At 38.3% G+C, this 13,414-nt stretch overlaps 1 protein-coding gene across 5 annotated transcripts in view; it reads left to right on the top strand.

Annotated features, from left to right (window-relative positions):
* The window catches only part of ZNF516 (zinc finger protein 516), a 120,699-nt gene that overhangs the window by 13,548 nt on the left and 93,737 nt on the right, over nt 1-13,414 (top strand). The window lies entirely within an intron of this gene.

The following is a 13,414-nucleotide window of genomic DNA, read 5'->3' as shown; positions in this document are numbered from 1 at the left end:
CGACCTAGCTCAAGTATTCCTCGGGGCGACATAGAGCTTATGTACTGTGTCCCCAATTCGGCTTGTGGTGGCCCTATGGTTTGGGTAATAATCTTCACTTGTGCAATGGTACTGTCGTCACTCCCAGTGTATTTTGTCAGTGTCTTGTACTATCAGAGGGACGTCACGCTAGGTTGTTATCCGCTGTGTCTATGTTGTACCTAAGGGCCGGTCTTTTGTACGTGTCAAAGTGGGGGGTAGGGAGCCTATCTCGTCCGATGTGCCTGTTGCGAGTGTGCGGAGTCGGTTAGCACTCTTGGTTCGTTGACGTCTTGTCGCTTGCGAGTCGTTGTTATATGTCGCATGTCTAGCTTGTCCTTTTTCTTGTGTGTCGTGTGTTTCTAGTTGTGTAGTCTGTGTGTTCGTTCAGTGTTGAATCATGTGTGTTCGTGGGTGAATGTGTGTTGTCAACTTACAGGCGAGGTGATTCCCCTTATAAATCCCCAGTCAGAGCTGCCGTCCTCAACCATCGGTTCGTGGTTTGCGTATCTGTACGCAAGTGTGCCTAGCTCCTTCCGTGGGAGTGTTGTTCGTGTCTGTGTTGTGTGCCTATTTGTGGGCATCTGCCCGAGATCTCACTTACTTTACACCCCTCTTGGTAGTGTCTTGGCGGGTGGCTTCTTTGTTTGTTCATCTAGGTGTGCTTTTGTAGCGTTTGGGTGTTGTGTACAAGTCTCAAGTACGTGTCACTATCCACTGATCACAGATCCCCCCGGCTTCAACCATCGCAGACCCAGCTCTGCAGTGGCAGAGGTGGAGACCCCAGAGGATGGTACTACGTTGGAGAGAACAGGGTGGGGGGGAGGGGAATATAGGAGGTGGGGGATGAAATGAAATGTGCATCGGGATGTGCCTAGGCACATGCAGGTTTTCAGGGAAATTATTATTATTATTATTATTATTTTTTTCTCCTAGCCTCCAAGACTTTCACTAAAAATGCACCTCTTTAGGAAAACTTGCCATCTTCTTAGGTAACTTCTCATATCCTAGCAATCCTGCCTTCCCCCACACATAACCTATCTTTTTGATCAGAGCCTATTTAGCACTTGACTCTGTCAATGCTACTTTTTATGTCATACTTGTTTTTATATCCACAATGTATTGTATAGTAAAGCCCTGCTCAATATAACTGCCAAGACTGAAAAATTTCTATTTTTTTTTTCTTCTTTATCTTACTTGTTTGGATTACCCACACTCTCCCCACCCCCCCCCCCCCAACCCCTCCTCCTCAATACGGGTACTGTCCTTTCTTCATACTCCCCAATATATTTGGTATTTCTGGAACCTTCTCAATACACTAACACTCCTTTGTCAGTTTGCCTTCAGCAACCTGAAGGTCAGTTTTAATTCCACCCACTATTTCTTTGAAATGTCTGAATCCTGCAAACGCCATCCTAAAACCATAACTTGCTCAGCATGTGACCAAGTGTTTGTTCAGGTGCTTCTCTTAACTATTATGAAACTTTTTATTTGTCTTTTTAATAAACTATAAACTTACCCTGTAAACAACTGAAATACAGATACAGTTCACATAGTGTTTAAATTTTTTTCTATTGTGCTTTGTGAATACCCATGCACTGTATTTTACAATCTACTGTAATACTCTCTGTAGGTGACATCTACTAAAATACACGCCGCATACAGTTTAACACTGTTACATTGTATGTTGAATGAACATTCTTTGTGCTTTTGTAGCCAAAGTCTGTGTTTTACTTTCAGTGGCCCATGATTGGGAAATAGGGCTCATCAACATTTATTAAAAGAGTGTGGACAGACTTACACTCTTTCTTCAGGTTTCTTTGTTCAAATCCAGACCAGGAAAGTGCTGACACCTTTCAATCAATCTTAGTGACCCTATGGCTTTCTGTATTGTGATTTTAATTTTTTTTATTATTATTTGAGAAAGCAACCTATGTCTAACTCCAGTTGGGTACATTCAAGAAAGCCATGGATGAAGGGCTTTGTAAAAAGTAATAACTGCTTATGATCCTCCACCCTTCCTTTATTTTCCATTCCTTTCAACAGCAGCCCTAAAAACAAAAAAAATATGAAAAACTTGAAAATTGTTCTGGTTATTTTATTTCCATAGTAATCAATATGTGTCCATAAACATAGATTAATAAGTGATCTTCTGGTTAACAAAGACACAAGTTCCTGTCAAGGAAGGTATAATGTCCCCCCTTGTCAGTGTGTATGTGTGTATGTATGTATGTATGTATGTATATATATATATATATATATATATTGTGTGTGTGTGTATATAAAACTTTTTTTGTATATCACCTGTTTAACCCTCCTATTCCTTATAGAAGATGTAAAGTGCTTGCTGGCAGTTCAGCGCATTTCCTTACTTGTGATGATTGGGGAAGGAGAGTGTGAAGTGCAAGATTAGAGAGGATAGATGCGAATGGCAGTTGAGTATTGTGGAAACATGGGAAATAAGAAATCTTGACAAAGAAAGTGGAGCTTGCATTAAGACCAACCCCTTTGTCAAGCGTCAAAAAAACCTGAACAAAACATATGACAATGTCTTGTCTTATGTATTTTACGAGAAAAAGATCAGAAAGTAAGAAGAGAACAGATTTGGAGAGAGGACAAGAAGAAGAAACGACGGGAGAAAGGTGTGTTCCGGATGACTGGGTAGCTTTAACCATATTACATTGTTTTCAAAATTTAATGCACAACATGCCATTTGTGTGGGTAAACGTAATTAGAGAAAAATCCCAAAGGTTATAGGTGTACTTTAAAGTCAGGTGTAGCTTGGCCCTTCTGCTTGGATTTGATAAATGGTTAAATGTGCCCATTAGTTGATTAGATTTATACACTAGTGTCCAGCTGGGCCCTCATTTAAGCATTATTTGTACAGTGATAAGCTAATCTTACATATTACATCAGCCAAAAGGGATGCATGCAAGTTAGGTGTTCGATACATTTTTTATAACTTACAGAAACAAAGTAGACTGTCCTAACAACAAAGAGGTGTTTTCCACGTTTTAACAAAAGCATTGCTGATAGACGCAGGCTTACAACCCTGCATGAGCATTGCATTTATCCACTAGATTAGGAAAGTGGTGGTGTAGCATTTTTCAATGTCGCAATCTGCTGCAGTGGCTGCTGGTTGCAGCAATGTTTGCATTAGTCTCTATTTCAGCTCCTCCTGTTGTAGTATAGTAAAACATGTTTTGGAACACTTGGTGTGGTTTGCTCTTTGACATGTCATTATGTGTACTCTATGATCTTGATGATTTAAATGAACGAGAGGACTGTAGAATTGGGAAAACCTAACTCAGCTACAATCTGTAAAGCGTACAAATGTGTTTCAGAGAATTCTTTAAATAAGGGTTTTTTATTTTATTTATTTTTTAATTGATTTTTTTATGCTTTTAGAATATATATATATTTATATATTTCCATGAGTTATAAGACTTGCATTGTAAAGCAACATAATAACTCACGGGCCTTTTGAAATCACATATACTATAGTTTGTGTGCCTTTTGAGTACTTCTTTAAAGGAAAAAAAAAAGTTCCCCTAGTTCTTCACAAACATTTCCAAGGATATTGTTTTTTCTAATTCTGAAAATTTTGTATCCGCATGAAATATTTATTTTGTTTTTCTTCGTTTTTTTTTGTTTTTTTTTATTGTAGTTATTATTGTAGTTATTATTGTATATAGTGACAAATTATTCTGCAGTGATTTTACATTTTTAAAAAGAGAGATAACGGCAAATACAGCAAACTATTACAAATGTTGACTGAAACAAAATTTGATGAGGACCCTGCTCAAACAAGCTTACAATCTAGAGGAGGTGAAGCATAAAAACATGAAAGCAAGGGCAGCGTGGGGGATAACTGCTGGCTATTTGTCTTTAGAGGCTTGTCACAAACCTTTTTTTTCTTTTATTAATTGCAATTTTTCCATTAGTAATCTATATATACCTTGTTTAGATGAAAGATGAACAGCTATTTTTGGTATTAAAATGATTTTTTATTTTTTTGTTTTTGTGTATGTGTTTAATATTTGTATCTTGGAGTGTAAGTTAATTTCAGAATGTTGCATGTTCCTTATGAATATATTTTGAACAACATTGCATGGCTAGGAAAGTATCTTTCAAGATAAAGTAAAAGTTTGCAAATTATCATGAAAACTGATCTGTTTTATTTATAATATTATTGTGCATTCCAATTTCACCCCTCCTGCTGCTTAATTTTTCTGACCTTGTGAGATTGCAATGTCTTACTCCTTGTGCTGTATAATGTTTGAGACCTTTGAGAAAAAAAACAAAAACTTAAATGCTCTTAATTATGAAGTCAGCCTTCAAAATAGTCATTTTAAAGGGTTACTCCAAACAACAAACATTGTTTTAAGAAAACACTGTTTTTGTTCAGCGTAACCCTTCCCATACAGGTCCACACAATGTCCCCAAACAAAACCCAACTAAACCATACCTCTATTCCAGCGACAAAGCAAAGTTCTCCATGCAGTGTGATCTTCCCCCACTGGCGTCATTCACCCTCACAGCAGGGGAGAGATCAACTAAACAAAAAACCCTGCACACAGGTACCGTGTAAATGCTCCAGCCATCCAAAGCAGAGGTACTCCGTTTCAGGCAGACATTGATGAATCCACCGGTAAAGTGTTCCAATAGGATAAATGCAGGCAACACTCCAATAATAAGGATGGTAAATTTATTTACCTTTATTTACTTTACAGAAAGTGCTAGGTGCAACGTTTCGGCTCAACCGATGCATGATTAAGGCTTTGTTGAGCCGAAACGTCGCACCTAGCACTTTCTGTGGGGTGGTACAGGCAAGCACAGAGGAGGGGGCATGCCACAATTGGCTATGTGGTACCAGCATGCTGTGTGTGCTGGCTTCAGATGCCAGTTTTTTACAGAACCTGCCCAGAAACTCTGCACACGTAGACTCCAGGCACTATGACCACTTCAAATAACTGAAGTGGTCATGGTGCTTGTAGTAACACTTACTTTAAAGTGCATATACATAATATTCGCTCCCTCATAATCTGTGTTTGTGTGTATATAATATCTGATATACTAATAATAATGTTAGAGCAAAGATTTTCACAGAATCTGCAGTGTGGATGATTTATTTATTTTTACATTTTCCTATTAATTTCCAATTTAAAGAGTCAACCCCAATATGCAGAGACTTCTTCTCTACTCGTCTAAATCAATATTATTTTTGTTTAACAATTGTCATATATCCCCCACTGTATTCTTTCAAAGTGCTGTGGAAATAGTTGGCTCTAAAAAAAATGGCAGTAATAATAATAATAATATCTTGAACAATAAGTGTTGGGGATGGGTGGGTCAGGGGCCGAGGGGGCTGGAGCTGACCCGCAGTACCGCATCTGAATACCTGACTCCCCGCCACACATTTTACCACCTCACACCCAATCTTGACCAAAGCTGATCTAACCCCTCTCTATACTCTACTTATTCACCCACCCAATCATTCCACCACATAAACCAACAAAGACCTCACAACATTAATCTAATGACATACAAGCAAATATCAGAAAGGTCCCGATTATGAGCGGGGAGATACCAGACTGAATCACCACCCTTCGTGATAACAAGGACTTCCCAAATCATATCCAAGAATCTCAATCAGAGACGACACAGGCGATAAGGGAATTAGCTGAGACACACGCACTTATTGACCACTAGCCCCCAGCTACATCAGGTACCACACATAGAGAACTTCCCAAACTCGCCCGAAATCACAGCACAAGCAACCAACAAAAGCACACACTACTACATGCACAATACTGGGCCCCAGGGACAGTAGTGTCACCCGTCATAATAGACCCACATGACCCACGAGAAATAAAGACGGAGTTCACAACAGCAGGGACCCGCATAAGCCCCAACTTTAGGAAAAATACTCTGATATAACAACAAGGACATAACATTTCATTAGCCACTACACCATTGCAATATATCCCACAACAGAATAATTGATTATAACACACGTAAAGGGACACTCCAGGCACCCAGAGCACTTCTGCCCATTGGAGTGGTCTGGGTGCCAACTCCCACTACCCTTAACCCTGCAAGTGTAATTATTGCAGTTTTTTATAAACTGCAATAATTACCTTGCAGGGTTAACTCCACCTCTAGTGGCTGTCTACTAGACAGCCACTAGAGGGAACTTCCTGCTCTATAACACAGAAAATTTTCAATGCTTTTCTATAGAGAGCTCTAATGCGCATGTGCGGCATTGCCGCGCATGCGCATTAGGTCTCCCCGGCCGGTGGGCGGGATCAGTCTCGCCCACCGGCCGACGTGATGACTGGGAGGAGCGGCGGCGAGAAGAAACCACCGCCGAGGGACATCAGCGGAGTCTCAGGTAAGGTAAGCTACCGGGGATTGGGAGGTGGGAGGGAGAGGGGAAAAAACAAAGGCAAAGAGACAAAAAATTAAATAAAACGCACCTGACCACAGTTAGAAAAAGAAACTGGGGTGATTTGTATATCACCATTTCTATCTGTTTTCACATCTATGCAAAAGCAAATTATTACTCTGTAACTTCACAGTTAATATTGTTTTTGCCCCCCTAAATTAGCTCACTGAGGGCACGTATTGCACACGAACAAAACTGAAGATGTAAAGTATACTTGAGACCCACTTGCATGCTATGCACCAGATTTCAGATTATACGCACTTTTTTCTATTTCTAAAACTTCAATTGAAGCGACCTTAATATTTTACCTTTATAGCTGTGTTATTGTTACGTTTAGCAATCTACAACTGCAACCGCGATTAACCTTGATGTCTTGTAATATTATATACCAGTCTAAGTTGTTTAACTGCAAATGTATGCGAATTACAGTGAATAAAAGCATTTAAAATAAAAACAAATAAACAAAAAAGACAGTGAGAAAGATAAAACAGAGAACATGGTTACATAAAAAATACATTTTGAAAAAGCAATTAAGAGTTTGTTGCCAAACAAATATTATATTCATCAATTGCTTTGGAATAAAACGTTAGAATTAGCCATGTGCAAGTAGTGTGTTACTTAAAGTACTTGGTTAATTATCTGTAAAAGAGCGCTTCACTTTACCATGGCATATCTCTGGAATGGAGGTAAATTCTTTAGATGCCACAGTTAATGAGCATCATTACTGAGCAGGGGAGTACATTACCCTATATAATATGCTGTGTGTTCAGACTGTATAGCGAGCATTTAAAGATGAGAGATTGAGTGTATTAACATACATAACTCTATTTACTACATATTATACAGTAGACTAGGGTAGAGTATGTGAGGTAATTTATGATTTCTATATCATACACTATTAATGTCTGTGACCAGGTCTACATGTATAATCAATCTCATAATATCTTTTTAACCTCTTTTCACTCTTCTATTCCGTTTGTAAATTACTTGCCAAATATCACCATTTTCTAATTGTAAGGCGCTACGGAATATGTTGGAGCTTTATATATGATGATTATCAGAATAACATGTCATGAACAGGAACAGGGAACTGTGTAGTATGGAGCGAAAACATTACATTCCGGGTTCTGAAGATATCATGGTAAACTGAGTGACGGTCAAGAGGTTTGTTTTTCTTCAGTACTCAAATGTTACAATACTTTCCCCTAATACATTCTTCAACATTATGCATCTATATTGATATTTTTACATTGGGCTTCATGTAAATGTTGGGGTAGTATAGAGGTTAGGGGGAAGAAGTTGTCATAATGGTAGCTCTATGACGTACATATCTCAGTGCTACCACAGATTAGGGGCGGTTACAGTCTCAGGTAGCAGCTATTTTAATTGGCATCCACAAATCTGTGGAATAATGTATGCCCAAGTTTAGGGCCCTCAGATATAAAGTTGATTTGAACATTACCTGTTTATTGCTGGAAATAATAAGACTGGTGACCCCATCTGTTCCATACATGAGTTTAAAAATATAATCTGTCCTTAAAGGGATAGTCAAAACTCAATAAACACTACAGCGCTCAGTTGTGGATATGCTGCCATTAGACCCCTGGTGTCCTTCCAGGGTCATACCATTTATAATTTGCTCTGTCAGTTGCCAATGAGCCTTACAATCTACACTTTTATATGCCCATTGAAATATTGTACATTGTGGTGCTTAGATTAGCTGTTTAACAAGAGAACGTAGCTTTCATTTTTACATTTCACGTACATCAACCACTTCTGTCCTTGACTTCTCCCTTAACCCCCTCCCACCTGCCCACCCTTTTCTGTGTAGGTGTATGGATGTTGGGAAACCTGCTGTAGGCTGTATTTACAGGTATAAAAAGATCACATTTGTGGTAAAGTGTCATCTTCCAAGTTTATCTCCTAATTGTTTAAGTTTTTGGTTTTCTGAATAAAGTCAGTCTGTCTAGAGATTTACGATGGCCTCTTGCTAATTTATGCAAATAATTAACAAAGCACTTATTAAAGGAACTCTATAGTGTCAGGAATACAAACATGTATTTCTGACATTATAGTGACTGTTTAGTCACTGTTTAGATCCCCCCCCCCCCCCGGGATCGCTCTGAAAAGATGAGTTTACTCTTTTTTTTTTTTTTTTTTAACGCTGCACTGGTCTTGCCGCTGCTGGCCCTGCCTGGCTCCACCTCTGATTCCGTAGCGCTGTACAATGGGTGGACTAACAAACATGTAATTGTAACTGGACGTACAGGAACAGAGAGGTGGAGGGCCCTGCTCAATGAGCTTACATTCTAGAGGGAGTGGGGTATAGTGACACAAAGGGTGAAATTACAAAGTAGGTTGTTGGAAAAGTATTCTGAGTGACTGCCATTAGAGGTGTTACTTGCCACTAATGTAAACATTGACGTTTCTCTGAAATAGCGTTTCCATTGAAAAGCCTGCAGGAACATGCTATTGACACCAGAATCACTGCATTATGCTGTAATTGTTCTGGTGTCTATAGCGTCCTGAAAAGTGTTTCTCTCATATAATTAAAAAATAAGTTCACACCATGCAAAATCAGTATACAATACAAACACTTGTGAATAAAAAATAAAATTAAAAAAATGCTATAAAGATTATAAAGCCATACTACCACAAATGCTGAAATATAAAAAAATTATAAAGCTTTATATAATATAAATTTCTATTCAGTTAAGTACTTCTAAAAAATGATAATGGAATACTCCTGTGCAAAATGATACACATAGTAATATAAAATATGGACCAGACTTCTTAAATGGATATAATAAACCCTTAAATAAGCACAATAGTGCAGACAGTCTGATCAGGACAAATATACACCATATAAAACTCCTCTCATGACTCTCACATTGGCTAGGGCCTTGTTATAAACTGCTTTTTAGTCTTCTGTAGAGGACTTCTTCCCTCCTAAAAAATAAAATAAAATAAATTGTCTTCTCCTTTTGTGTTTCTCACAAATCAGAACAGAAACAAGGGGATGTATAGTAGTGTAGTATATCCAAACAGTAGTAACAAAAAAAAGGAAATTATATGTAATATAGTCACACTCACGTGTCCCAGAGCGTTCCTATCCAGGCTAAACTTAATGTTAGATTGAGGAGCCAATCAGGTCTTATAGTTTACTATTAAGCCTCCCATATACTACATTCAACAGAATCGAAGCACTCTCCTGAAAATGCATTCATCAAAATATGTGTGATCTTTGGTCTTTGCTTATGAATAATGCTCTCTTAAGGATGCATTAAGCCAGGGCTATACAAATCCAAGGGAATGTCACCTGGTGGCCAAGCTTTTCTCCTTATCTGAGAGAGACCAAATTATCTCCCCTGATTATCTCCTTTGCAATACAGGAGATGAAGGATAATTCACACAACAATTGTATGTGTCTGTATGATACACATTCTATGTTTGTGTTTCTCTGTATGTATGACTAGAGTGACAGGCAACATGTTCATGTGTGTCTATGCTTGTAAATGACTTTCTAATTCTGCACGTATAGTGCCTGACAAGTTTTGATATGTGTAAATGAAATTGTTGATGTGGTAGTGTGTGTGGTTAATTATGTATGTGTGACAGCAATGCTAACTGTTTGTTTGTACTGCCATTAAAAACCAAAAACCCTTTCGCCCTGGCTCTTAATATATCAAGAAACTTTGAAGTCCTACATTAAAGGGAAACTCCAGTGCCAGAAAAACGATCCGTTTTTCTGGCACTGGAGGGTCCCTCTCCCTCCCACCCCCGAATCCCCGGTTACTGAAGGGGTGAAAACCCCTTCAGTGACTTACCTGGGACAGCGGCGATGTCCCTCGCCGCTGCCTCCGCGACGCTCCTCCTTGTGATTACGTCGGCCGGTGGGCGAGACTAATCTCGCCCACCGGCCGAGGAGACCTAATGCGCATGCGCGGAAAATGCCGCGCATGCGCATTACGTCTCCCCATAGGAAAGCATTGAAAAATCATTTCAATGCTTTCCTATGGGGAATAGAGCGACGCTGGAGGTCCTCACACAGCGTGAGGACGTCCAGCGACGCTCTAGCACTAGGAAGTGACCTCTAGTGGCTGTCTAGTAGACAGCCACTAGAGGTGGAGTTAACCCTGCAATGTAATTATTGCAGTTTATGAAAAACTGCAATAATTACACTTGCAGCGTTAAGGGTAGTGGGAGTTGGCACCCAGACCACTCCAATGAGCAGAAGTGGTCTGGGTGCCTACAGTGTCCCTTTAATCCGTTTCTAATTCTTGGTAGATTAAAAAATGTAAAATGTGCTAGCTTAACGCATAACGTACCTATGTTCAAATACTATTGCGCTTGTGGAAGCTGTTGTGGCTATGCAAGCACTGCTGTAAATCCCATGCACAATAAAAATAAAGAATTAAAAAAAAACAAAAAACAACTTGTGAATTCAGTATCCTGGCCTTTCTTTAAGAACCTTGCTAGGGGATATGAAGGTATATATTGTCTTGTTTCATGTAAATGTGTGTACTGTCTTCTTTCATTGTAGAAAAAAATAAAGAAATGTTACTTCTGTAGTGGACGTTTTTAATTTTGCACTTCGTGAACATGTTCGGAAACTCTCCATATTTTAATTTTTGTTTACTTGAGATCTGGAAAATGCCAAGTAAAATTCTGCTACTGAAGGTGGAGATCCTTTACTTACTGTGTTGCTTATAGAGCTCACACTGTGAAAATATATAGAGAATTGCAACTTTTATTTAAAACTTGTCATGCAACAGTAGCTTTTTTTTTTTTTTTTTAAGTTTCCCACAGTATGCATATCAAGGTTGTTGTGTTACTTCAAGTACAAAACACAGAGCCGTTCTTGGTCATTGTTTTGAAATGTTATATGGCACAAAATAAACTGCTGAAAAAGTATATGAGCATAGCGGGTTCAAAATAATAATTTATAATTGCAAAAAATATGCATTTTTTTTTTCAATTTTGGTTATTTTAATAATTTTCAGTCAGATGTATCTTATATATTTATATTTTGAAATTAAATTGAAGTTCCAATAGCTTTTCAGTAGTCCCTGAGATATAGTTGTTCGTTTGTTAAGGAATTTTGCCACTTAACTGCTGTCTGACCTGATCTTATGTTTACATTCACATCTTGGTTCAAAAGGTTTACTGACCTTGTCACAAAACACAGATGTACAGGTCATAAAATGAAATGGTTGGGGGTCACACACCAGGACCTGTATACTAAAGTCTTTAAGCTGCAAAGCAGTGTCAAAACAAATGCACTGGATTTATTAAAGAACAGCTCATTTGATTCTGTGCAGTTCCCCCCCCCCCCCTCCCTCCCCCCCTCTCTTTTACATCACTTGTACTGCGTTAATTACAGACTCAAATTTTATGAGCTTTTGAATAGCTGCTTATTCCAACCCCCTGTCTAGGCCTGATAGACTTAAAGGTGCAAACTGTTCTCTGTAGCTGCTGATATGTCAGTGCAAGGTTTGGTAACAGACACAGGGGGCTACCTTGACAGTGTTAAGCTAGTGATGATAGCCATTCATTTTAAATTGGCAATTATTTAAAAACCCATATCAAAATAAAAAAAGGACTTGACCAACTCATAATGCACAAATTGCATACGTTTGGTTTTCTTTTATTCGTGCATTTTGTTTTTTATTCTGGGTTCCCTGGATTGCTGGGGGAAAAAAACACCAAAATAAATAAATAAACCGCTATTGGTGTTAATGCTTCATTCAGTATTTTGTATACAAATACTCTAACATTCTGTAACCCAGTGCTGTCTGTCAGTTGTTTTTTGTGTATTTTAAAGATGGGTACATTATATTTATTATAGACTTGTAGAAGTGTTCATTATGTTTATGAAACAGTGCAAACTAAACTTCCTGAAAGTGGGCAGTATTCTGAAACCTACATCTTTTCACAAATCCAGTGGTGTGAGTTTAACACAGACTTGCAAAGTTTCAATTGAAATAGCTTGCTTTGGGTAAACAAATTGCATGTGTGTTTTTTAAATTTTATTTTTATTTTAAATTTATATATATATATATATGTGTGTGTGTGTGTGTGTTACGTCCAAGTTGGTGGATTTTTGGGTTGTGATGTGTGTTTTTATTTTTTGTTTTAGAAATGCAGCCAGCTTTACACAGTCTATACTGCTTCAGTCCAAGGTAACAACTCTGTTTGTTTCCATAATTCATATTTCTGTCCATCTGTCCATGCATTATTATGGCCATCTTTGGTTTTCAAGAAAACCTCTTAATCTTAATTGCCATAGGTTTTTACAATATAAATATGAGTTTGCATTCGTGACAACCTGTAGAACGTAAGCACGTTTGGGCAGTGCCTTCTCCTGCTGCTCCAGTATGCCATGAGTGTTTTGTTAGAAATAAAGGGTTGTCTTATTTACCTATTGTACAGTGCTGTGGAATATCTTGCAGCTACATAAATGATTGTAAATTGTAATGACCGGACACATTTGTAACCGAAGTTCCACAAAGTTTATAATAAATGTACTTTTTTACCTTCCTTAAATGGCTTTTCTATACTAGAGGTAAAGTGTTCATCCCATGTTAAAGCACATGACAGGCGCACAGTCGGATTTGCCGGCATATGCGCTAACTTTACCCAAACCCCCATTAAGACACGGACACAGGTTATACTGTTGGAAATATTAGTCCACAGCTTTATTAATTAATTTAAATAATTAAGGAATAACAAATGGGGTCATTGCCAACAAATCTTATTAAAGTCAAAATCCCCCCCATATACATAACATACCCCTAGCAATGACCCCACAATAAAAACAATGGATAAAAATCTAAATAACACTGAAACTGGCCGTCCAATATGACCACATTTCCCCCCAGATAAATTGTAGGGGTGTACCGAGACACCGCTACCCACCATATCGATTGTAGGGGTGTACCCAGACAC

This window comes from Pelobates fuscus, chromosome 4 (assembly GCF_036172605.1).
Source record: "Pelobates fuscus isolate aPelFus1 chromosome 4, aPelFus1.pri, whole genome shotgun sequence".
Classification (NCBI taxonomy): Eukaryota; Metazoa; Chordata; class Amphibia; order Anura; family Pelobatidae; genus Pelobates; species Pelobates fuscus.
The sequence above is the reverse complement of the archived record's forward strand: the minus strand, read 5'-3'. Positions and strand labels throughout refer to the sequence as shown.